Source organism: Carcharodon carcharias, chromosome 7 (assembly GCF_017639515.1).
Source record: "Carcharodon carcharias isolate sCarCar2 chromosome 7, sCarCar2.pri, whole genome shotgun sequence".
Taxonomy (NCBI): Eukaryota; Metazoa; Chordata; class Chondrichthyes; order Lamniformes; family Lamnidae; genus Carcharodon; species Carcharodon carcharias.
In genome coordinates, this window is record NC_054473.1 from 104,997,874 (window position 1) to 105,024,662 (window position 26,789).

The following is a 26,789-nucleotide window of genomic DNA, read 5'->3' on the forward strand; positions in this document are numbered from 1 at the left end:
TGTGTGCGTGTGTGTGTAGGTGTGTGCGTGTGTGTGTAGGTGTGTGCGTGTGTGTGTGTGTGTGTAGGGGGGTGTGTGTGTGTAGGGGGGTGTGTGTGTAGGTGTGTGTGTGTTTATCTATTTGCCTGTGTGTCTATGTTTGTCTGTGTATCTGTGTGAACCTTTCAGTATGTTGAGGTGTTGTCGCAGACCATTTCTATATTTCTTAGTTCTGATGAAAAGTCATACGGACTTGAAACGTTAACTGTATCCCTCTCTGCAGATGCTTTCAGACCTGCTGAGTTTTTCCAGCTATTTTTGTTTATTTCGAGACCATTTCCTGGTTCCAGTGATAAACTTTAGGCCTCAGGATATTCTCCAGCAGAGGCTCAAATTTCATCAGTGTGAATTCCCAGGGGCAAGAATCTCCTTCCTCAGTCCAGGGAAATGTGAGGAGTGGAGGAAGAGTGGAGAGACGATGGTCGAAGTTTCAGTAGGGGAGCATTTTGGGAAAAGTGACCATAATTCAGTAAGTTTCAAGGTACTGGTGGATAAGGATAACAGGTATACGATTTTGGATACTGTTGGGGGAGATGGCCTATCAGGGGAAAACAACAGTAGTAGCCAGAGCAGTGGAACCACGGCTGTCTCTGTTGTTCAGCAGTCGGGGGGGTGGGGGGGGTGCGGGGGGGGTGGGTGGCGGTCAAAGCACGGAAGAGCAATTGTCATAGGGGACTCCATAGTCAGGGGCTCAGATTGGCGCTTCTGTGGTCGTGAAAGAGACACCTGGATGGTATGTTGCCTCCCTGGTGCCAGGATCCAGGATGTTTCTGATCGGGTAATGGACATTCTGAAGGGGGAGGGAGAACAGCCATGGGTCATGGTACACATTGGCACTAACAACATGGGCAGGAAAAGTGACAAGGTCCTGCAGTGGATTTCAGGAAGTTAGGCAGAGAGGCTAGAAATAGAATGATAGTGCAGCTCAACACGTAGCTGAACAGATGGTGTAGGAGGGAGGGTTTCCGATATCTGGGTGGGATCTCTTCCGGGGCAGGTGGGACCTGTACAAGAAGGACGGATTGCATCTAAACTGGAGCGGCACCAATATCCTGGCTGCGAGGTTTGCGAGTGTCACTCAGGAGGGTTTAACCTAGTATGGCAGGGGGATGGGAACCAGAGCAATAGGTCAGGTGAAATAAATGACTGGAAACCAGTGAATATGGCCAGTAGGACTAAGAGGAAGGGCAGGCAGGGAGAAATTACTGAACACAGTGGGACTGGGGGTCTGAAATGCATTTGTTTCAATGCGAGAAGTATAACAGGCAAGGCAGATGAGCTTAGACCTTGGATTAGTACTTGGGACTACGATGTTATTGCTGTTACAGAAACTTGGTTGAAGGATGGTCAGGATTGGCAGATAAACATTCCAGGATTTAGATGTTTCAGGCAGGATAGAGAGGGATGCAGAAGAGGTGGGAGAGTTGCACTGCTGGTTAAGGGAAATATCACAGCTGTATGACAGGAGGACACCTCAGTGGGCTCATGCAGCAAGGCAATATGGGTAGAGCTCTGGAATAGGAAGGGTGCAGTCACAATGTTGGGGCTTTACTATAGGCCTCCCAATTGCTGGCGAGAGATTGAGCAACAGTTATGTAGGTAGATTTTGGAAAGATGTAAGAGTAATAGGGTTGTTGCAGTGGGTGATTTTAACTTTCCCTATATTGACTGGGAATCACTTAGTGCTAGGGGTTTGGATGGTGCAGAATTCATAAGGTGCATCGAGGAGGGCTTCCTGAGACAATATGTAGATAGTCCAACTAGGGAAGGGGCAATACTGGACCTGGTATTAGGAAATGAACCCGGTCAGGTGGTCGAAGTTTCAGTAGGGGAGCATTTCGGGAAAAGTGACCATAATTCAGAAAGTTTCAAGGTACTGGTGGATAAGGAAAACAGGAGTCCTCGGATTAAGGTGCTTAATTGGGGGATGGCTAATTATAACAATATTAGGCAGGAACTGAGGAATCTAGACTGGAAGCGAATGTTTGAGGGCAAATCAACAATTGACATGTGAGGGGCTCTCAAGCATCAGTTGATAAGAATTCAGGACTGGCATGTTCCTGCTAGGATGAAGGATAAGCATGGCAAATTTCAGGAGTCTGGGATAACGAAGGATATTGCAAGATTAGTCAAAGAGAAAAGGGAAGCATTCATAAGGGCTAGAAGGATAGGAACAGATGAAGCCCATGGAGAATATAAAGAAAGTAGGAAGAAACTTAAGCAAGGAGTCAGGAGGGCTAAAAGGGGTCATGAAAAGTCACTGGCAACCAGGATTAAGGAAAATCCCAAGGCCTTTTATACATATGTAAAAAGCAAGAGAGTAGCCAGGGAAAGGGTAGGCCCACTCAGAGACACAGGTGGGAATGTGTGTGTGGAGCCGGAAAAAATGGGAGAGATACTAAATGAATACTTCTCATCAGTATTCACCAAAGAGAAGGACTTAGTGGTTGATTTGTCTAGGGAAGAGTGTGTAGATAGCCTGGATCATGTTGAGATCAAAAAAGAGGAGGTCTTAGGCATCTTGAAGAATAGTAAGGTGCATAAGTCCCCTGGGCCAGATGGGATCCACCCCAGATTACTGAGGGAGGCAAGGGAGGAGATTGCTGGGGCCTTGACAGAAATCTTTGCATCCTCACTGGCTATGGGTGAGGTCCCAGAGGACTGGAGAATGGCTAATGTTGTTCCATTGTTTAAGAAGGGTAGCAGGGATAATCCAGGAAATTACAGGCCGGTGAGCCTTACGTCAGTGGTAGGGAAATTATTGGAGAAGATACTTCGTGACAGGATTTACTACCATTTGGAAGCAAATGGGCATATTAGTGAGAGGCAGCATAGTTTTGTGAAGGGGAGGTCGTGTCTCACTAACTTGATCGAGTTTTTCGAGGAAGTGACAAAGATGATCGACGATGGAAGGGCAGTGGATGTTATATACATAGATTTCAATAAGGCATTTGACAAGGTCCCTCATGGCAGACTGGTACAGAAGGTAAAGTCGCACGGGATCAGAGGTGAGCTGGCAAGATGAATACAGAATTGGCTTGGTCATAGAAGACAGAGGGTAGCAGTAGAAGGGTGCTTTTCTGAATGGATAGGTGTGACTAGTGGAGTTCCGCAGGGATCAGTGCTGGGACCTTTGGTGTTTGTAATATACATAAATGTATACTGGAAAATGTAACTGGGCTAATTAGTAAGTTTGCAGACGACACTAAGGTTGGAGGAGTTGCAGATAGTGAAGAGGATTGTCAAAGGATACAACGGGATATAGATCGGTTAGAGACTTGGGTGGAGAAATGGCAGATAGAGTTTGATCTGGACAAATATGAGATCATGCATTTTGGAATTATACTGTAAATGGCAGAACACTTAAGTGCATTGACGGGCAGAGGGATCTGGGTGTACAGGTCCACAGGTCACTGAAAGTGGCAACGCAGGTGGATAAGGTAGTCAGGAAGTCATATGGCATGCTTGCCTTCATCGGCAGGGATATTGAGTATAAAAGCTGGGAAGTCATGCTGCAGCTGTATAGAACCTTGATTAGGCTACACTTGGAATATTGCATGCAATTCTAGTCGCCACATTACCAGAAGGATATGGAGGGGTTGGAGAGGGTGCAGAGGAGGTTAACCAGGATGCTGCCTGGTCTGGAGGTTATTAGCTGTGAGGAGAAGTTGGAGAAACTCGGATTGTTCTCACTAGAGTGACAGAGATTGAGGGGCAATTTGATAGATGTTTACAAAATTTTGAGTGGCATGGACAGAGTAGATAGTCAGAAGCTTTTTCGCAGAGTGGAAGAGTCAATTACTAGGGGACATAGATTTAAGGTGAGAGGAGAAAACTATAGAGGAGATGTGAGGGGCAAGTTTTTTATGCAGAGGGTAGTGAGTGTCTGGAATTTGCTGCCAGAGGAGGTGATGGAAGCAAGTACGATAGTGGTGTTTAAGAGGCAGCTGGACAAGTACATGAATAGGATGGGAATAGTGGGATACGGACCCCAGAAGTGCAAAATGTTTTAGTTGACGGGCAATATGATTGGCACAGGCTTGGAGGGCCGAAGGGCCTGTTCCTGTCCTGTACTTTTCTTTGTTGTTTATTCCCTGGAGTGATCATTTTAAAAAAGGAAACCTCCCAGGAAATTAAAGTACCCCCTAAATCAGAGAGCGAGGTCAGGGCTTTGCTGCTGACAAACTCGTTTCCTTCCCCTTTAAGTGATGGTCATGCAGTTTATTGAAATAATAAGCTGCCTGGTCAGTGGTGGCACTCTGGCCAATGAGGGATTGCAGGTTTCTAACATGGTGCGACACTGCCCCCTACTGTCAGCAGACTGCCAGCTACTCACCTCTTATTAGCTTTTGGTGCCTTGACAACCATATCTATTTTGACTTATTGTGAAGACTATCACCAATCACCAACATTCATCAAATGAAACTGTGAATTCTGCCCATTACACTGCCAGAATACTGTTTAAAGAGGCCTCACCACTTTTCACTGGCAGGTCCATTCCAATCATATCCCTATTGTGTAAACCATTTCCAACTATTTATTATTGGATTGGGTGTGCTGCTGCTGCACATGTTGCTCCTACAAAGATACTTTCTCATTCAGTTTCTTACTCCCTGTCCATCGCTTACTCTGTGTTAATACCTCACCCCTTACAATTCCTCGCACTCATTCAAACCATCACTCTGCTCAAACAATCACTCCCCCTTCAATGCTTCAGTCCCACTGCATTCTCTCACTCCCGGCATTTCCTCACTCCCTACAGTGCCTCAGGCCTGCATTCCCTCACTTTCGGCATTCCCTCACTTTCGGCATTCCCTCACTTTCGGCATTCCCTCACTTTCGGCATTCCCTCACTTTTGGCATTCCCTCACTTTTGGCATTCCCTCACTCGCGGCATTCCCTCACTCGCGGCATTCCCTCATTTGCTGCATTCCCTCACTCCCTGCAATCCTTCACTTGCTGCATTTCAACACTCAAAGCATTTCCTCACACTTTCATTCCATCGCTCCCTACATTCCCTCATTCCCAGTATTCCCTCACTCCCTGCATTCCCTTACTCGCTGCTTTCCATTACTCCCTGTGTTCTTTTACTCGCTGATTTTCCTAACTCTCTGTGGTACCTCAAGCCCTGAATTCCTTCATCACTGCATTCTCTCACTCCTTGCATTCCCTCACTCGCTGCATTCCTTCACTTGCTACTTACCCTCAATCTTACCATCCTGTCCCCCCTTCACTCCCACACTCCCTCACTCTCTGCATTCCCTCACTCCTTGCATTTCCTCAGTCCCTGCATTCCTTCACTCGCTACTTACCCTCACTCCTACCATCCTGTCCCCCCTTCACTCCTTCACTCTCTGCATTCCCTCAAAGCCTGCATCCTCTCACTCGCTGCATTTCCTCACTCCCTGCATTCTCTCATTCCCTATCTTCCTTCCCTCCCTTCAGTGCCTGACTCACTGCACTCCCTCACTCCCTTCCTACATTCCCTCATTAGCTGCATTCCTTCCATAACAGCATTTCCACACTCTCTGCATTTCCTCACTCCCGCATTACCACACACCCAGCATCTCCTCACTCGCTACATTTCCTCACCCTTTGCGTTCCCTCACTCCTTGCATTTCCTCAGTCCCTGCATTCGTTCACTCACTACGTACCCTCACTCCTACCATCCTGCCCCCCCTTCACTCCTTGGATTCCCTCACTCCTTGGATTCCCTCATCCTTGCATTTCCTCACTCCCTGCATTCCATCACACCCGACATTCCTTCACTCCCTGCATTCCCTCACACCCTGCATTTCCTCACACCTGCATTCCCTCACTCCCTGCAATGCCTTAAACCTGCATTCCCTGAATCCCATTATTCACTCACTCCCTGCATTCTCCCATTGCATGCACTTTTTCACTCCTAGCATTCCTTCAAACCCTGTGTTCCCTGAATCTCAGTATTCACTCAGTCCCTGCATTCCCCCTTTGCATGCACTTTTTCACTCACTGCTTTCCCCCACTCCCAGCGTTCCCCCACTCCCAGCGTTGCCCCACTCCCAGCATTGCCCCACTCCCAGCGTTGCCCCACTCCCAGCGTTGCCCCACTCCCAGCGTTCCCCCACTCCCAGCGTTCCCCCACTCCCAGCGTTCCTTCACGCCCAGCGTTCCTTCACGCCCAGCGTTCCCTCACGCCCAGCGTTCCCTCACGCCCAGCGTTCCCTCACGCCCTGCATTCTGTTACATTTCTCCCTTCAATGCTCCCCTCCCCATTCATTCTTTGACTCACTGAAATTTCTTGGACACATAGAGGCCATGTGGGTCTTCACTCCGGTTATTCGAAGGATTTGTTGAAAATCATCCCACAGCCCAGCTTATTCACCATAGTCCTCTTCACTTACAGGCCCAATTGCCAGTTAAAAGCTTCGAAGCAATCTCTTTCCACTTCTCCAACAGTAACTTTTCCCCAATCTTACCAACCCACCGTGTAAGAAAGCTCTCCTTATTTTCTCTTTCTTTGGTTTGACAATTACTTCACTCCCAAACCTCTGGTCGCTAACACTCTTCCAGGGGAAGGTTTCCCCAGCTGGCTCTGTCAGAATTGCAGCCAGCTTTGAACATCACTACATGTCTCCACTTAACTCTCTCTGCTATAAGGAGAACAATCACAGTTTCCCCAGTCTCTCCACAGAACTTTCCTCATCCCTGGTATCATCTGGTTAATCTCCTCTGGATCCTCTCAACCTTGACATATTTCCTTTAGTGTGGTGCCTAGAATCGTACACAATACTCCAACTTTTATTTATTATTTCAAGGGACATGGTGTTGCTGGCTATGCCAGCATTTATTGCCCATCCCTAACTGCCCTTGAGAAGGTGGTGGTGAGCTGCCTTCTTGAACCGCTGCAATCCATCTGGTGTAGGTACACCCATAGCGCTGTCAGGGAGGGAGTTCCAGGATTTGGACCCAGTGACAGTGAAGGAATGGTGATATATTTCCAAGTCAGGATGTTGAGTGGCTTGGAGGGCAACTTCTAGATGGTGGTGTTCCCATCTATCTGCTGCTATTGTCCTTCTAGGTGGTAGAGATTGTGGGTTTGGAAGGAGCTGTTGAAGGTCTGACAAGTGGCAACCAACATTTCCGCCACACAAGTGCCAGGCAATGGTCATCTCCAACAAGAGAGAATCCAACTATCGCCCCTTGACTTTCAATGGTATTACCATCCCTGAATCCCCCACTATCAACATCCTGGGGGTTACCATTGACCAGAAACTGAACTGGACTAGCCATATAAATACTGGGGCTACAAATGCAGGTCAGAGGCTAGGAATCCAGGGATGAGTATCTCTCCTTTTGTCTCCCCAAAGCCTGTCCACCATCTACAAAGCACAAGTCAGGAGTGTGATGGAATACTCTCCACTTGCCTGGATGAGTGCAGCTCCTACAACACTCAAGAAGCTTGACACCATCCAGGACAAAGCAGTCGGCTTGATTAGTACCCCATCCACAAACATTCACTCCCTCCACCACCGACGAGCAGTAGCAGCGGTGTGTACCATCTACAATATGCACTGCAGGAATTCACTAAAACTCCTGAGACACCACCTTCCAAACCTACGATCACTAGAAGGACAGCACATTTTTTGTTACATTTTGAAAGTCTGTATATAGAACATCCACTGCACTAGCCTCAGCACTTCTCTCTTTTACTTTATAAAATAACTCAATCAGATTCCACCAGCATGATTTGCCTTTAACAAATTCATATTTACTGTGCTAGATTAACTCATTAACATCTATTTCTTTTGTCATGGCATTTGGATGCTCCATCTTTCTTCCTTATGGGAATACACTTCAGGTTTTACAAGAACTCTGTCTTGTTCAGCTGCTATTGCTCATTTACTGATTTCCTGACCAGTCTTTTTTACCGGTTGATATGTGCTTGGTACCAATCACCACAATTCAACACTGTCTCTTTCCTCACATATTGAAGAAGAAAGTTCTCCTGTGCACAGTTTAGGAATTCTGCAACATCCTTGTCCTTTACTTTGCTTCCCCCCCTCCCCCTCCCCCACCACCACCACCAACCCCCCGCCAATCCCCCCCCGCCCATTGACTACATTAGGGTGATTGAAGCCTCTTCGTTTTACTGGTCTGATATTACCTTTCTCTGAAATATGCTTTCAAAATTTTTCCTCTGTCTCTTTTCAGTATCTAAAGCCTATTGTTGAACCAGCCCCAAGAGGGATAGTTTGATGTGTCATGTTTGTCAGAGTGTAGTCAGTTCTTAAATCTGATGGGCAATGGGACCGTGCAGCATCCTATTCACTGAAGAAACAGTTAAAGCTCAAGCCTCGCATAATCTAGCCAAAATCTTTGCCATCCTGGCAGCTAACTCACTGGGAACCAGATTATTTTGTTCATCATGGCATTTATTACCATTTAATATTAATATTTTTGTACCTTAATTCCAACTTTATCAAGAAAATCTGTTACTTTTTGAGAGGAAAGTGTGAAACACAGACACCAACACAACTTTAATGACATCACCAGGCTCGGGGAAGGCTCATAATATAAGCACATTAAAGGGAAAACAGTGGAATGAACTGCACAACTTCAAAAACAAATCATCAACTCTCTGTGAATACTCAAGGTTTTGTGTAGATATTGCAATCCTTTCAAAAGCTGCAGGATTAGACATTTCTGCTGAACCTTTGAGATCAGTGACTACATATTTTCCAGATGACTGTTCAGTGTCCCATTAACAGGAAAATATTGTCTGAATTCTTTCCCACCACTACTTCTGTTAGCTCTAGTAGAGAAGAGAGAGTGGCGAGCAGCAATAGATGCAATCTGTCTCTGAACTGCTCTTAATGCCCCAGGACTCTGAAGCCCTCCCTTCTGTACTACCTCTCAAGCTGTTCAATTTTTTAATTCATTCAGTGGATATGGACTTCGCTGGCTCAATGAGCACATATTGACCATCCCTAGTTGAGAAGGTGGTGTTGAGCTGCCTTCTTGAACCGCTGCAGTTCATGTAGTGTAGATACACCCACAGTGTTGTTAGGAAGGGAGTTCCAGGACTTTGACCCAGCGACAGTGCAGGAACAGCGATATGTTTCCAAATCAGGATGGTGAGTGTTTTGTGGGGGTGGGGTGGGGGGCGGGGGGCGGGGGGGCGGTAGTGCTTGCAGGTGGTGGTGTCCCCATCTATCTGCTGCCCTTGTCCTCTAGGTGGTAGTGGTTGTGGGTTTGGAAGGTGCTGTTGAAGGAGCCTTGGTGAATTCCTGCAGTGCATCTTGTAGATGGTACAGACTGCTGCTACTGTGCATCGGTAGTGGAGGTGGTGAATGTTTGTGAATGTGGTGCCAATCAAGTGGGGCTGCTTTGTCCTGCACAGTGTCCAGCTTCTTCAGTGTTTGGGACCTGCACTCATCCAGGCAAGTGGAGAGTATTCCATCACATTCCTGATTTGTGCCTCGTAGATGGTGGACAGGCTTTGTGGAGTCACAATTCCTAGCCTCTGACCCGCTCTTGTAGCCACAGTATTTATATGGCTAGTCCAGTTCAGTTTCTGGTCAATGGTAACCCCCAGGATGTTGATAGTGGGGGATTCAGTGATGGTAATGCCATTGAACATCAAGGGGCAATAGTTAGATTCTCTCTTGTTGGAGATGGTCATTGCCAGACACTTGTGTGGTGCGAATGTTACTTGCAACTTGTCAGCCCAAGCCTGGATATTGTCCAGCTCTCACTGCATTTGGACATGGACTGCTTCAGTATTTGAGGAATCATGATTGTGCAGAACATTGTGCAATCATCATCACTTCTGACCTTAAGATAGAAGAAAGACCATTGATGAAACAGCTGAGGATGGTTGGGCTGAAGACAGGAACTCCTGCAGTGATGTCCTGGAGCTGAGATGACTGACTTCCAACAACCACAACCATCTTGCTTTTTACAAGGTATGACTCCAACCAGCGGGGAGTTTTCCTTGATTCCCATTGACTCCAGTTTCGCTAGGGCTCCTTCTTGCCACATTCGGTCAAATGCGGCCTTGATGTCAAGGGCAGTCACTCTCACCTCGAGAGTTCAGCTCTTTTGTCCATGTTTGAACCAAGGCTATAATGAGATCAAGAGCTGAGTGGCCCTGGTGGAACCCAAACTGAGCATCAGTGAGCAGGCTATTGCTTAGCAAGTGCCACTTAATAGCACTGTTGATGACGCCTTCCATTACTTTACTGACAATCAAGAGTAGACTGATGGCGCAGTAATTGGCTGATTTGTCCTGCTTTTTGTGTACAGGACATACCTGGGCAATTTTCCACATAGCTGGGTAGATGCCAGTGTTGGAGCTGTACTGGAACAGCTTGGCTAGGGGCACAGCAAGTTCTGGAGCACAAGTCTTCAGTACTATTGCCAAAATATTGTCAGGGCGCATAGCCTTTGCAGTATCCAGTGCCTTCAGCCATTTCTTGATATCATGTGGAGTGAATCGAATTGGCTGAAGGCTGGCATCTGTGATGCTGGGGACCTCCGGAGGAGGCCGAGGTGAATCATCCACTCGGCACTTCTGGCTGAAGATTGTAGCAAATGCCTTATCTTTTGCACTGATGTTCTGGGTTGCCCCATCATTGAGGATGGGGACATTTGTGGAGCCTCTTCCTCCAATGAGTTGTTTAATTGTCCACCACCATTACCTTAACTGAATTCCAGTGAGGGACTTCAGATTTCAGACATGGTACAACACTGATCCCTACTGCCTGCACATTGTTTTTTCAGGCTCTCGGTGCCATAACAACTGCAACTCCGCATAAAAGCCTCAATCCATTCAATCCCTCATTTTCCTTCAATTCCTCACTCTCTTTAGTCCCTACTCACCATCAAACCCTCAATCCCCACAAATTTCTCACTCCCTTCAGTCCCTTCCTCCTTTGAATCCCTCACTCCCTTTCTAAGGCAATGGGTCCTGAAAACAGTTTGGCTACAGTGCTAAAATCTCTGTTGCTGAAATAGCCAAAGCCCTAGCCAAGCTGTTCCAGTACAGCTACAACACTGGCATCTACCCGGCAATATGGAAAATTGCCCATAAATATTCCATCCATAAAAATCAGGACAATCCAATCCAGTCAACGACCATCCGAACAGTCAACTCTCAATCATCAGCAATGTGATGAATGGTGTCATTGATAGTGCTGTCAAATGGACACTTGCTCAGCAATAACCTGCTCAGTTTAGGCTCCGCCAGGACCTCCCAGTTCAAGTCCTTGTTACAGCCTGAATGCAATCACTGGCAAAAAAAAATGAAATTCAAGAGGCGAGGTGAGAGTGACTGCCCTTAACATCAAGGCAGTGTTTGACTCGAGTGTGGCATCAGGGAGCCCTAGCAAAACTGGAGTAACTGGGAATCAAGGGGGAAACCCTCCGCTGGTTGGAGTCATACCCAGTACAAAGGAAGATGGCTGTGGTTGTTGGGGGTCAGTCATCTCAGCTCCAGGACATCACTGCAGGAGTTCCTCAGGGTAGTGTCTTCAGCCCAACCATCTTCAGCTGCTTCATCAATGACCTTCCTTCTGGTCAGAAGTGGGGAATAAAACCAGAAAATACTGGAAATACTCAGCAGGTCAGGCAGTATCTTTGGAGAGAAACAGAGTTAACATTTCAGGTCAATGATCCTTCATCTGAGCTGAGGAAAGATAAAAATGTCATAGATTTCGAGCAAAGTGAAAAGCAGAAGGGGAGGGGAAGAACAAAAGGGGACGTGTGTAATAGGGTGCAAGGCAGGAGACAGTAAATGATAACAGGTTTTTTGGTAATGCCTGAAGTAAAGAAACAGAAAGTATGGCCCGATGAGGTGTGAATGGCTGGATAGCAGCCACCTGAAAGCAAAATGAAGGAATGAAGAAATAAATGAAAAAAACCAAATCCACACAAAGAAAAAAGAAACAAAATGGAGGCAGGGGTTATAACCTAAAGTTGCTGAACTCAATGTCGAGGCCACAAGGCTGTAGAGTGATGAAAAGAACGATGAGGTACTGTTGCTCATGCTTGAGTTGATCTTCTATGGAATATCGTAGCAGGTCAAGGACAGGAAGGTCAGAGTGGGAGAAAGGTGGGGAATTAAAATGACAAGAAACAGAAACCTCAGGGTCATGATTGCAGACTGAATGGTTACAATTGACCTAGAAGCCACATAAATACTTTGGCTACAAGAGCAGGTCAGAGGCTAGGAATCCTGAGGCGAGTAAATCACCTCCTGACTCCCCAAAGCCTGTCCACCATCTATAAGGCACAAGTCAGGAGTATGATGGAATACTCCCCACTTGCCTGGATGAGTGCAGCTCCCACAACACTCAAGGAGCTTGACACCATCCAGCACAAAGCAGCCCGCTTGATTGGCACCAGATCCACAAACATTCACTCTCACCACCACCGCGCACAGTAGCAGCAGTGTGTACCATCTACAAGATGTGCTGCAGCGACTCACCAAGGCTGCTTCAACAGCACCTTCCAAACCCACGACCACTACCACCTAGAAGGACAAGGGCAGCAGATAGATGGGAACATCACCCAGCCAAGTCACCCCCATCCTGACTTGGAAATATATTATCAGTCCTTCATTGTCGCTGGGTCAAATTCCTGGAAATCTCTTTCTAACAGCACAGTGGGTGCTACACCACATGGACTGCAGCGGTTCAAAAAGGCAGCTCAGCACCATCTTCTCAAGGGTAATTAGGGATGGGCAATAAATGCTGGCCTTAATAATGTCGCCCACATTCTGTATAAATAACAACACATCTCTCCAGACACACACACACATCCCTCTTTCATTACATCCCTTTTTAAAATTGTACCATTCAGTTTATATTGCCTTCTTGCCAAAATGTATCACTCTACACAAATCAACATTAAATCCTTCTGCCCTTCCGCTCATTATATCTAAATCCTTCTGAAGTCTGTTATTATTTTCCTGACTACTTACTGCATTTGTTTTTTTTGTATTATCATCAGCAGCCTTCGAAGTTATGCCCTGCATGAAGAGATAAAACAGATTGTAAGCATTTCTGTAGGTATGCAGATAGGGAGAGACTTGTGGCCCTGAGCACATTGATAGCAGAAAAAAGTGAACTAAGGAAATGTTTGTGAAATAAAACAAACACTTTTAGATCTGTTTTCATGATAGAAGATACAAAAGGCACATTTTGGAAATAATGGGGATAAAAAGGTCTATCTAGAAAGTAATCAGTATAAGTAAAAAAGATAGTACAGGGGAAATTAATGGGAATTAAGTGGCAGTAGAACCCATGGACCCAGCGACCTGCATCCTGTGATATTAACAGAGGCAGCTACAGAAATCGTGGATACTTTGGTTTTGATCTTCCAGCATTCCTTAAATTCTAGAACAATACCAAAGCTTGGGAGGTAGCAAACATAATCATGCAGTTTAAAAAAGGGAAAAAGAGAGAAAATAGGGAAATGTAAACCAGTTAACCTATTATCAGTAATCAGCAGAATATCGGTACCTGTTATTAGGGGCATGATAATAGAGCACTTAGAAAATCGTCATATGATTAAGCAGAGTCAACATAGATTTATGAAGGGGAAATCACGTTTGACAAATCTGTTTGAATGTCTATGAGGACATGATGAGTAGGATAGATAAGTGGGAACCAGTCAGGAAATACCAGACTGTTTTTCTACTTTCAAAAAGCATTTGATAGTCGCATAAGAGGCTATTACACAAAATTAGGACCCATATTGGGGTAATCTATTAGCATGGATTGAGGATTTGTTAACAGACAGAAAACAGAGAATAGGAATAAATGAGTAACTTTAAAGTTGGTAAGCTCTAACAATTAGGACACAGAAAGGATCTGTGCTGACTCTCAGCTTTTTACAATCTATATCAATAATTTAGATCAGAGAACTGAGTGGAAAGTATCCAAGTTTGCTGATGGTGCAAAGTTATGTGGGAAAGTAAGCAGTGAGGAGGATGCAAAGAAGCTGCAAAGGGGTTTGGACATGTTGGGTGCGTGAGCAAGGAAGTGGCAGATGGGATATTATGTGATGAAGTTTGAGGATATCCACACTGCTAGGGAAAGAAGAAAGATAGAATATTTATTAAACAGTGAGTGACTTGGAAATGTAGCATTCAGAGTGTTTATACATAATTCAGAGAAGGTTAACAAGCAGCTACCAAAAGTAATTGTAAAGGAAAATGGCTGTAAGCTTTTGTTGAAAGAAGATTGTTGGTGTATAAGAATGGAGAAGCTTTGCTATAATTATACAGGACATTGGTGCAGCCAACCAGGAGTAGTGGTCTCCTTCACAAAGAAAGAACATAGCAAAGAGGGAGTTCACTAGATTGGTTTCTGGAATAAAAGGACTGTGCTCTGTGGAGGGATTGAGTAAACTAAGTCAATATATCTCAGAGTTTATAAGGAGAGGTGAGGCAGAATTTACGCCGGTAGGATTTTACAGTCCTGCCAAAGTCAATAGACTTTTGAACAACGCGCTGTATTTTACGGTCCTGCCCCCTCCGCAATGAGGCAAAAAATCCTGCCCTTGTTTCTCTTTAATTTATTCATTCATAGGATGTGGTCTTTGCTGGCTAGGCCAGTATTTATTGCCCATTCCTAATTGCTCTTGAGAAGGTGGTGGTGAGCTGCCTTCTTGAACCGCTGCAGTCCATGTGGTATAGGTACACCCACAGTGCCGTTAGGATGGGAGTTCCAGGATTTTGAACCAGTGACAGTGAAGGAACGGTGATATATTTCCAAATCAGGATGGTGAGTGGCTTGGAGGGGAACATCCAGGTGGTGGTATTCCCATGTGTCTGCTGCCCTTGTCCTTCTAGATGATAGTAGTCGTGGGTTTGGAAGGTGCTGCCTAAGGAGCCTTGGTGAGTTCCTGCAGTGCATTTTATAGATGGTACACACCGCTGCTAATGTGTATCAGTTATTTGAAATATACAAACTTCTTAAAGGGTTTGACATGGTAGGCGATGAGAGAAAATGTTTCCCCTGGCTGGGGGATCTCAAACAAGGGGGTCAGTCTCAGGATAAGAGGTCAGTCACTTAGGACAGCGGTGTGGACAAATTCTTCATTGAAAGAGCTGTAAATCTTTGGAATTCTCTACCCCAATGAGTTTTGGATTCTCCATCATTGTGTGCATCCACGACAGAGATCGGTAGATTTTAGGGTATAAAGGTAATGTAGCAACCCGGAGATAGGGTGGGGCTGTGGAGTTGAGGTAGAAAATCAATCATAATTGCACTGTGTAATTCTGTGATTCTGTAATAATCCTGTTTAATGGTGGAACAGGTTAAAAATGTTGGATGGCCTATTCCACTTCCTATTTCATATGTTATTAATACATATATAAAAGAGGAGTGATTCTAATACCCTCCACTGGGAACACCATTGTACACCTCCACCCAGTCTGAAGAATTATTCCCCACTATTCTGCTTCCTGCCCTTTAGCTAATTTTACAACCACAATGCCACCATCTCTGTAATCGTATGGGCTGTCATTTTGTTCAAAAGCCTCATATGTGATTCTTTGAAAAGAATGCCAGGCTGAAATTTGGCTTGTGGGCACAGCACCAGATGGAACAAGTGGATTGAGTATGTGGGAGTCAGTTCACACAGTGAAAGCTGTACCAGTTACAGGAAAGTGTGTGTGTGGAACACTGACTGGGAAGGTGACATTAACTGCCATAGGTCTGCATGCCTTAAAGGAGCTTGTTGTCCATTGAGATGACACTCAATCCTTCTGTCTACCGGCAGGACAAAAGTGAGTGAGCATGGAAGAGTCACGGGAACTCCCTGGGAAAGGAGCACCAACCTGGAGGATTTGTTTATGGTGATCGCACACCAGATGCACAGGGAATGAAAGCCCTTTTGGATTCTGAATGCTGCTGGCTGTTCCCAGGGAGCTCTCAGCATCACATCTGGGCAATTAAGTGCCCCTTGTACCTGAGGAAATATAGTGATGACAGCGAACCCTGCAGCTCTGCCTGTGAATCACTCAAAATCATCTGTGACATGTTCTTTTGAGCACGGCATTGGTGAACTCCCTTACGCATCTGTGTGTGGCTGACTAGGAGATGCCCACATGTCCTCCATGGAGCCCTGGAATGACCTGGCGGTGTAGAAATTCAAGGCCACGGTGACATTTGAACTACTGGTTTGGGTTACTGACTGTAGGTCTTTCTGAAAGAGGTCAGTGACTGACTGACTGCTCTGACATCCTCGGCCATCTTTGTCATTGCCTCTCTGACATTGCTGCTAGTTACTCCACCTACAGAACATCCAGTTACATGTCAGTGTTTGGGGCCTCAATAGTCCCTAGATGTGGGCGTCACTGGCAAGGCCAGTATTGTTGCCCATCCCTAATTGCCCTTGAACTGAGTGGTTTGCTCAGCCATTTCAGAGGGCAGTTAAGAGTCAACCACATTGCTATTGGTCTGGAGTCACATGTAGGATGGCAGATTTTCTCCCCTAAAGGGCATTCGTGAACCAGATGGGTCTTTATAACAGTCGACAACAGTTTCATCATTACCAAGACTAGCTTTCAATTCCAGATTTATGAATTGAATTTAAATTCCACCAGCTGCCATGGTGGGATTTGAACCTAAAGCATTATCCTGGGTGTCTGGATTACTAGTTCAGCGACATTCCCAATTCTCCACCGACTCCCCATAATCCTTACCACCATCCTGAGCTGCCTGGCCCTCGACTGCCCTCTGCTGCCCTCTGGCTGTTGCTGCATCTAGCCCTGGGCTGCCCTCTGCTGGATCCTCTTCTCTTTCATCACAGCATTGAGAAACACTGCATTCTCTGCCTGAAGAGGACTGGGGACAGAAGACTGGCAAAGATCTGATCAGCATCATCTATTTGGCCCTTCTTCCTAACTGGATCAATGTGGAGTCCACTGCTGTGCATCAACCACACCCTGGTCTCCTGCCACCCCACCATGGCCAACTCACTCCTCAACCTGGTGTCCAGCCACCTCTTCCTGCTGTCAAAGCTCCGTCCCTCAACACTCTGAATCTGCAAACATCACCCTTTACCCTCCCTCAGTCACCTTTGACCTTCCCTTCATTACCCTTGACTGTCCCTCCATCACCCTATTCATGCTTCTGTAATCCTCGAGCCACCAACTATCAGCATTGATCATCTGTCTACCAGCCTAGAGCTGCCAACCTGGAACCCTGATCTTGACAACTGTCTTCCCTGACCCGTCCTCTTTTGTCTTTGACCTGCCCTAGGTTACCCTCGACTCTCCCAGCCTCATCCTTCACTTCCCTTCCATCATGCTCCATCTGCCCTCAGTAGAGATTGACTTTTCCTCTGTTCACCAGTTTCTCCCAATCTTTCCCCCACAACGTTTATTAGGGCTGCCACAACTCAACGCCCCTCTCTTGGACAGCCGGGCCTGATCTCCCTGGGCAGCCACCACGGTCTGTCCCTCGAATAGCCAGGTCTTGACCTGCTTTGATAGCTGCCACCCCAGCTCAGTGCAGCAGCTCAGCCTCCTCTCCCCAGACCAATTTCCCCTCACAAGAAAAGCAGCTCGTACTCATTTCAAATTCACCAGGAAGACCACCTTGCCTGCTGCAAGCTGCCTTTAACCAGTCATTAATCTGAAGGCACCTGTTTCTTGCTTGCTACCAACTTAATCACAATTGTTTAAAATACAATTTAACTTGGCTATCATGTAGTTTATTGGGGATGCATGCCATTCAAATTCATTAAAATAGGTTCCCACCGCTTACCGTCAGGAACCTCAATCCACCTTTAATCCACCACCAACTTAATTCCCAACTTTAATCCCATCATCGGGAAGATGACATTTCACATCCCATACAATTTTATGTTCCAGCCCCCCCTAATTTCCTGCTTCTGGAAATTGCATTAGATTCCATCCCTCCCTCTTTAATGGCCTCCTATTGTTCAATTCAGCATAATCTATTTGGCCCTTCTTCCTAACTGGATGACTGTGGATCAATGTGGAGTCCACTGCTGTGCATCAACCACACCCTGGTCTCCTGCCACCCCACCATGGCCAACTCGCTCCTCAACCTGGTGTCCAGCCACCTCTTCCTGCTGTCAAAACTCCGTCCCTCAAAACTCTGAATCTGACACTAGAGCTGCAAACATCACTCTTTACCCTATCGATTTTTGATTCCAATCCATTCATGCAAGATTCTTTTTCAGCTCATTGAAGTTAGCCCTCCTGCAGTTAAATGTTTTTACATTTGATCATAGCCTGGTTATCCTTTTCTATAATGATTCTAAACCGGATGATATCATTCTCCATCCATGGATTAGTCACGTGCCCACAAGGGGCCATTGGCATCGCTCTCTGTTCACTGAAACTCTGTGTGTCACTGTCATTTCTCCCTCTGGCCAGTGCCTGAGAATATCTGGCTGATGATGGGGCCACCTACCCCTCAAGTGCCTGAAATCTCCAGCTGGCAGGGGCAAACTTTAACAGTAGTGAAGGTGCAAGAGTACAAGCACATGGCAGGTGATAGAGCAGGACTTTAGTGCTTTACTGCTCAGGTTACTGCTCAGCCATACTTGATGTGGAGTGGTGTCCCTCAAGCTAGAACCATTTGTTCTCTCTCTCTATGACATGAAAGTACAAAGTCAAGAAATTATGATCACTGTTCACAAAATGGCCTCCCACTGAAACGTTCTCTACTTGCCCTGGTCCATGCCCCAGAACCTGATCTCCCTCTGCTTCCTGCCCTACAAAAGCAAAATGCGGCAGATACTGGAAATGTGGAAATACAAGCAAATATGCTGGAAACACTCAGCAGGCTGGGCAGCATTAGTGAAGAGAAACAGAGAAACAGGAATTAACATTTCAGGTCAATGGCCGTTGGATGAAAAGTCATCGACACGTGTTTTGTCTTGAGGTCAGAGTCGAGGTGGGATTTCTTTAGGTTTGCCTGTTAGCCTAAGGATGCTACCATAGGCTGGTATTTGTAAAACACTGTGTCTCCTGCCTACACAATATAGCCGTCATTGCATGCGCATTGGTCCGCACAGACGTCACTCTGCTGCACCCAGTCTGCCAGAGAGCCTTTAAATGGAAATATATATAATTAACATGAAAACATTAATAGGAAAACAGATATTGTTCTGGCCTTCAGTAACAGCATCCTACTTTGTTTACAGTACAAAGGAGAGAAAAAGAGACCGGGGCAGAGTGAGCGACAGGGTGCGTTAGGGCCATGAAACACAGTCAGACATAGTATCAGTTCTAGAAAACCTTGTAAAGCCTGGTTTTACAAATATTAGAGACAAACACAGTATTAATCTCACACTCTGGGGCAGTGGCAGTAAGTGATTAAAAAGTCCCATATGTAATCTTCTCTTGCCTGTTGCAATCTCTGCAGGTTTCAGATAGGAATGTTTTGAGATTTTGCAAACCAGTAAACATGATGGAGAAACTCTAGAACTGCACATGCACAGTATTGGCAGCAAACACAGCCTTTTAGCAACCATTCTTGTTTATTTACAGATCGAAACACATCTCAGTACTCAAGACAAGGTTCTACTACTTCCCACCAGATCCCAGTCTCTTAGTGATGTGATATTGCATCATAGTTACATCAGTGGTTCCATCAGTTGAGGTGTTCCTGATGTTAACCCTTCACTCTACATCCCTCCCCAAATCTTTATCCTAACTATATACATACTCCTACAACGAGAAACATTAACTGTATTTCTCGATCCACCGAGGCTGAGACCTGCTGATCATTTCCAGCTTTTTCTGCTTTTATTTTTGCTCCTTGACTTGTTGGAATGGAAACAGACAGATTCAGAAAGCTCTCTTGTTCACATTTCGCTGATGATTGCACAATGTTCAGCACCATTCGTGACTCCTCAGATACTGAAGCAGTCCATGTCCAAATGCAGCAAGAACTGGACAATATCCAGGCTCAGTTTGACAAGTGGCAAGTAACATTCGCGCCACACAAGTGCCAAGCAATGACCAACTCCAACAAAAGGGAACCTAACCATTGCACCTTTGAATTCAATGGCATTCCCATTGCTGAATCCCCCACAATCAACATCCTGGGGGTTACCATTGACCAGAAACTGAACTGGACTAGCCATATAAATACTGTGGCTACAAAAGCAGGTCAGAGTCTGGGAAACCTGTGGTGAGTAACTCATCTCCTGACTCCCCAAAGCCTGTCCACCATCTACAAAGCACACGTCAGGAGTGTGATGGAATACTCCCCACCTGCCTGGATGAGTGCAGCTCCAATAACATTCAAGAAGCTGGGCACTGTCCAGGGCAAAGCAGCCCACTTGATTGGCAGCCCTTCCACAAACATTCACTCCCTCCACCACCAACGCACAGTAGCAGCAGTGTGTACCATCTACAAGATGCACTGCAGTAATTCACCAAGGCTCCTTCACAGAATCACAGAATCTCAGAAACACAGTGCAGAAGAGGCCCTTCGGCCCATCGTGTTCGCACCGACACGTAAGAGACACCTGACCTACCTACCTAATCCCATTTACCAGCACTTGGCCCATAGTCTTGAATGTTATGACATGCCAAGTGCTCATCCAGGTACTTTTTAAAAGATGCGAGGCAACCTGCCTCCACCACCCTCCCAGGCAGTGCATTCCAGACCATCACCATCCTCTGGGTAAAAAAGTTTTCCCTCACATCCCCCCTAAACCTCCTGCCCCTCACCTTGAACTTATGCCCCCTTGTGACTGACCCTTCAACTAAGGGGAACAGCTGCTCCCTATCCACCCTGTCCATGGCTCTCATAATCTTGTACACCTCGATCAAGTTGCCCCTCAGTCTTCTCTTCTCCAACGAAAACAAACCAAGTCTATCCAACCTCGCTTCATAACTTAAATGTTTCATCCCAGGCAACATCCTGGTGAATCTCCTCTGCACCCCCTCCAGTGCAATCACATCCTTCCTATAATGTGGCGACCAGAACTGCACACAGTACTCCAGCTGTGGCCTCACCAAGGTTCCATACAAATCCAACATGACCTCCCTACATTTGTAATCTATCCCTCAATTAATAAAGGCAACTGTCTCATTTGCCTTTTTCACCACCCCACTAATATGCACCTCTGGCTTCAGAGATCTATGGACACACATGGCAAGGATACTGGCTTCCAGTCACTAAAGCAGCCTTCTGTCATCACCGTCTGCCTCCTGCAACAAAGCCAATTTTGAATCCACCTTATGAAATTACCCTGTATCCCATGTGCATTTGCCTTCTTTATAAGTCTCCTATGTGGGATCTTGTCAAAGGCTTTGCTGAAATCCATATAAACTACATCAACTGCACTATCCTCATCTACACACCTGGTCACCTCCTCAAAAAATTCAATCAAATTTATTAGGCATGACCTCCCTCTGACAAAGCCATGCTGACTCTCCCTGATCAAACCTTGCCTCTCCAAATGGAGATAGATTCTCTTCTTCAGAATTTTCTCCAATAGTTTCCCTACCACTGATGTGAGACTCATTGGCCTGTAGTTCCCTGGCTTATCTCTACAACCCGTCTTAAACATCAGAACCACATTAGCTGTTCTCCAGTCCTCTGGCACCTCCCCCGTGGCCAGAGAGGAATTAAAAATTTGGGCAGCACCTACCAAACCCATGACCGCTACCATCTAGAAGGACAAGGGCAGCAGATAGATGGGAACACCACCAGTTGGATGTTCCCCTCCAAGCCACTCACCATCCTGATTTGGAAATATATCACCGTTCCTTCACTGTCACTGGGTCAAAGTCCTGGAACTCCCTCCCTAACAGCACTGTGGGAATACCTATACCACATGGACTGCAGCAGTTCAAGAACACAGCTCTTCACCACCTTCTTAAGGGCAATTAGGGATGGGCAATAAATGCTGACCCAGCCAGCGACCCCCACTTCCTTTAAAATGAATAAAAAACAAATTTCAGGAATCTCTCCCTTTGCCCTTTGCCCTGCTACTACCCAAGACTATATTAGGGTAGCTGAAGTCGCACAGGGTGAGCATGCGTCTCGAGGAAGGTGCCCTCGAGGACCTTCTCAGCCTCCCAGTGGCTGGCGGTGACTCCAGCTGCTCACCAGGCTCTGAAATGCTGAGCACAAGTTCAAACAGCTGGAGGCACTTCCTGCACATCTGGTTGTCCAGGATACATGAAAGTACAATTGCGGGCAACTGGTCTCAGTTACCTTATCACTTTGCTTTCAAGCCAATTAGTTACTCTGAATTTTTTTATTTTTAATGTTGATCCTTGGTTTAAATTGCTGAACACTGCCTTTCACCTCTGCACTGAATCCCCACTCTCTCCAAATTCCCGTGGCCACACTATTTGTAAATTCGATCAGTTCTGTGCACACAGCACAGACACACACATAGGTCCAGGATTTTGCCCTCGTCTGAGGTGCAATACTGGAAGGAGACTCCGACTCTCATGGGAGACCATGACCTCCGTTTGTCAGATGATTGGGCCTGAAATCAGTTCCGACTGTATAGGTAGACACGTCATGCCAGTGGCTCTGAAGGTCACAGTGGCCCTCAGCTTCTATGCCTCTGGCTCTTTCCAGTGCTCAGTGGGATATCTGTGTGGACTCTCCCAATCAGCTGTCCACAGTTACGTCGAGCCGATGACAGAAGCTCTGTTCAGGCAGGTTCTGACCTTTATTCTAGACCGCATGGACGAGGTCAGCCAGGCTGAGTGAAATAGAGGCTTAGCAGCGCTTGCTGGTTTCCCCCACGTCCAGGGTGCTATCAACTGCACACATGTGGCCAGCAAGGCGCCAGCGGGCCAGCCCGGTGCCTTTATCAACAGGAAAGGATTCCACTCCATGAACATGCAGATAGTGTGTGACCATAGGATGCAGATTCTGCAAGTCTGTGCAAGGTACCCTGGCAGTTGCCACGACGCCTTCATCTTCAGACACTCCCAGGTTCCAGGACTCTTCAGTGTTCCAGCCTGACTGGATGGATGGCTGCTGGGTGACAAGGGATAGCTCCTCAGAAGGTGGCTCATGACGCCTCTCCGCCACCCAAGAACAGAGGCAGAGCAGCGGTACAATACGAGTCATGCCTCCGCAAGGGCGGTGGTAGAGAGGACCATAGGTCTTATCAAGATGTGCTTCTGATGCCTGGACCATTAGGGGGTCACACTGCAATACCCCCAGAGTGGGTGTCACTGATAGTGGTTGCATGCTGCGCGCTCCACAATCTGGAACTGACAAGCGGGGACCCACTGAAGGAAAAGGATCTTGTCAAAGCTGCACAAGCCACAGATGATGAGTCCAGTGGTGAGCAAGAGGTTCAAGGTGAGGAGAATGCTGAGGGCATGGAGGCAGACCTCAGTAACCTCCAGGGAGGCAGAGACACCAGGGACGCCTTAATCCAATACTCCTTCAGCTAGGCTGCCAAAGATCAGCTTCAACCATATGCCAGGGCTGCCGCCTCCATCCTGGATGTCTGAAAGGACCCTTTCATTTGAACTCAAGGAACACTCAGTATGTGCAATGAAGTCTGAACTTCAAGCCACTTACGTCCAGCATTACACACTGGCGTACCCTGCACTAATAAAATAAAAAGGTGAAGCATACTCAGGCCTGACGACAAAAACAACATTGACCTCATTTTGACAATTCCAAACTATTTACATAAACTTCTCTGGTCTTCATTCCCAGACCGGTATAGATAAAGTAAACATGAACGAACATAAAATCACCCCTGACCTGTACCTCTTGTGTTCATGGTGCCTTTAACTTATGTTTACGCGTGCTATGTCTAGGTGCTCCCCCCTCGCTGGCACCGATATTGGAGGCAGCCTGCTGACCCTGCTGTCTTGTTGGCCTTGGTGACCTTGGCGGTTGTCCTTTGGTCAGTGGCATCTGTGCTGGCCCCAGCTGGGAGGAACCAGCCAATGCCACGGCTGGCATCTCCCCAGTCGCTGCAGCCTCACCAGATGCCAAGGTCACTGGCAAAGGAATGGAGGTGCTGCTGCCATCATCCAGTGCGCCCTGAGAGGAGCCCACAGAGATGACAGGCAGTTCGTGTACCAATGTGAGGTTTGTCTGGACCTCCCCGCTCACCATTGATGTACGGGAAACCAACTGGGGTACTGGGTGCCTTATCCACCTCCCACACTGGCACTGACCACCTGAGGTCAGTGCCTGTGTGAGGGCTTGCAGGTCCAAACGCAACCCCAGCAACCCTTGATTTTGTCCCTGGAGCTGCCTCTCCATGAGAGTCGCCATTCTCTCAATGAGGAGGCAGTGGGTTCGCTCATGAGGGTCAACACAGTGGTCACATTCCTCGTGGACTCCTCCATCACAAAGACCATGGCACACAGACTCTCATGGATCTATGCCAGATCCTCCCACACACCTCGCTGGACATCCAGCATCTGCTGCCTAATGGACGACTCCAGAGGCTCATCATCAGCCTTTAACTGAGCATCATTCTGGTCCCCAGCAGTCCTCCGACTGCCGGCGCCCTGGGTGCTCTCTGCTTCTGCCTGCACCTCATGTGAGTGCGAAGTGCCCTCACTAACATGCACTGAGATACAAACCGCTGAATTAATGCCCACCGAAGTGTTAGTATCTGCACTGGTGCCTGGTTCAGAGAGCAGGTGTGACGCAGATGACAATGTTGCCCGGTGGTCCTCTGGCATCAGGGATGGACCTTCGGGGTCTGCATATTGGTCACCTGCCGGCGAACCTAAAAGGGAGAACAAGGACATGTCATTAGTTAAATTCATCACACTGTTACTGTGCATGCCAGGTACCCTGGTGAGACAATGGAGATTTGTATCACGGTGCCATCGTCTTTCAATGGTCAATGGGGACTCCAGGTTCAAGGCTCCCATCAACGAAGAGACTGCACAATCTGTAACTCTCACTTCTGTGCACTGCACTCTTATCTTTGTCTGGCAACCCTATCCCTCCACACTGGTTGCATAGGGAGCATGCTGGCTCTCCAGCACCAGGGCATCTTGCTTATACCTGCTGAGCAGCAGGAGGCTGGGCGGAGCATCCGCCTATACGTGCTCTCTCTCTGCCTGATTATGGTTGTCTTCTCCTGAAAGGACAGAGCAGCATTGATTAGTCCACTGTCTACCTGCATCGCCATTGTAGCCTGGCCAACCCCAGCTGAAGATCACCTTGCAGGGGACATCCGATGGCCCTCAAGCCACAAGGCACTCAATCCAAGCAGCCAGGGCTCACCCCCCTGGCCAGGTCTGGCGTGGTTGACAGTTGGCACTCAGACTCTAGCACCCCTGAAGCCCATACCTGTGTATGGCCACACCTTAACACTTCTGCACACTGACAAATGCCAACAAGGTACTCACCCATCCTGGGTGCAGCAGGTCATTGAAGTGCTTCCGGCACTGCACCCACGTGCACCGCACCATGTCATGGCTGCTCACCCAGGCTGCCACCTCCTCCCATCCCCTCTTGGTGAGGCGCGGTGGCTTCCTCCTCCCATCTCTGGGGACAAGGGTGTCCCTCCTGGCAGCCCCCTCCTCCAGGAGGACCGCGAGGCACTCATCTGAAAAGCGGGGGGCCAAGTGTCCACCTGACCTGCCCTCCCGCCTTGCAATTGCTGACACACTCCAGGGCATCTTCAGAACAGCAGCCAGACGTCCTTCCCTGGCAGCCTTTCTGAGGCTGCCTGGGCCTTTTTCATATCTGCCATCATTTTGCCATTGGACCCGGCGGCAAACAGGCCCCAGGCTACGCTTGGCCCTTCCCGACCAGTGAGGAGCCAGACTTTAATTGACCCACCAAAGTGAAATCACAGTCGGGACACGATGGTGGGTAGCGGTTGGTTTCACGGCTGCTCCCGGGCCCGCCTGCCGCGCCAACTCGACGAGGGCAAAATCATGCCCCAGGCCTCCTGTTGAACAGTCCACATGTGGATGTTGATTGGCACCAGAGTCAGGTTGATGAATATTGTCCTCCAGGGTCAGGAAGCGGTAGAATTTGAACAAGGTGCCTTGGGGAGAAATATGGTGAGGAAAAGCACAGCAAATGAGAAGAGAAACAGTTGGATGCTGAACTGAAACCAGATGACCTGCCTTGCCACAGTGTTTGTTTAATTTTATGTTCTCAATGTCACCATGTTCTCCTTGTTACTAACAGCTATCAGACTGTATCACTCAACTCCTGCAGCACGACTCCTCTCCACGTAACCTTTAACCTCACCTATCCTTCCTCTTCCCATTCCCGTCAACCCCACATTCCATCATTCAAAATTTCTCTCAAGCTCATTTGCCGAACTTCTCACCACTTGCCTCAAGTCACTCCACTTGCCAGTTTACCATATCATTCAGCTCCATCACTCACATTGCCTCTATATATCCCTCAACCCTCCCTAGGCATTTTCTTATCAATTCCTTTAATCCCACTAACTACCTTTTCAACATATATCTCCAATTCCATTGAGCCAGATCCTTCAATGTTACCTATCCAGGTAATTACCCAGAGTGCACAATGGACCATAGACACCCCTTCCAGTAGACAAAGGCAATTGGTTATACATATCTTGTGGGGTATCACTATGAATGTGAGGGGCAAGGTGAGGAGGTAGGTCTCTATGAACTAACACATCTACATTTACGGTTTGACATTTCAGTCAGAGATGATGCAAGTTGGTTGGTGTAGGAAATGGGAAAGCATAGCACAGAAGTGAGATAGGGGCTCTTTCCTGCGGTTAGAATGCTTTCTTCTTGCTTGGTTGTATGATAAAGA

The 26,789-nt window shown here is 47.2% G+C and overlaps 1 protein-coding gene across 1 annotated transcript in view; it reads left to right on the top strand.

Moving 5' to 3' along the window:
• Window positions 1–26,789, top strand: part of LOC121280026 (putative sodium-coupled neutral amino acid transporter 8) — a 194,453-nt gene that overhangs the window by 98,634 nt on the left and 69,030 nt on the right. The gene's annotated exons all lie outside the window — the stretch shown is intronic.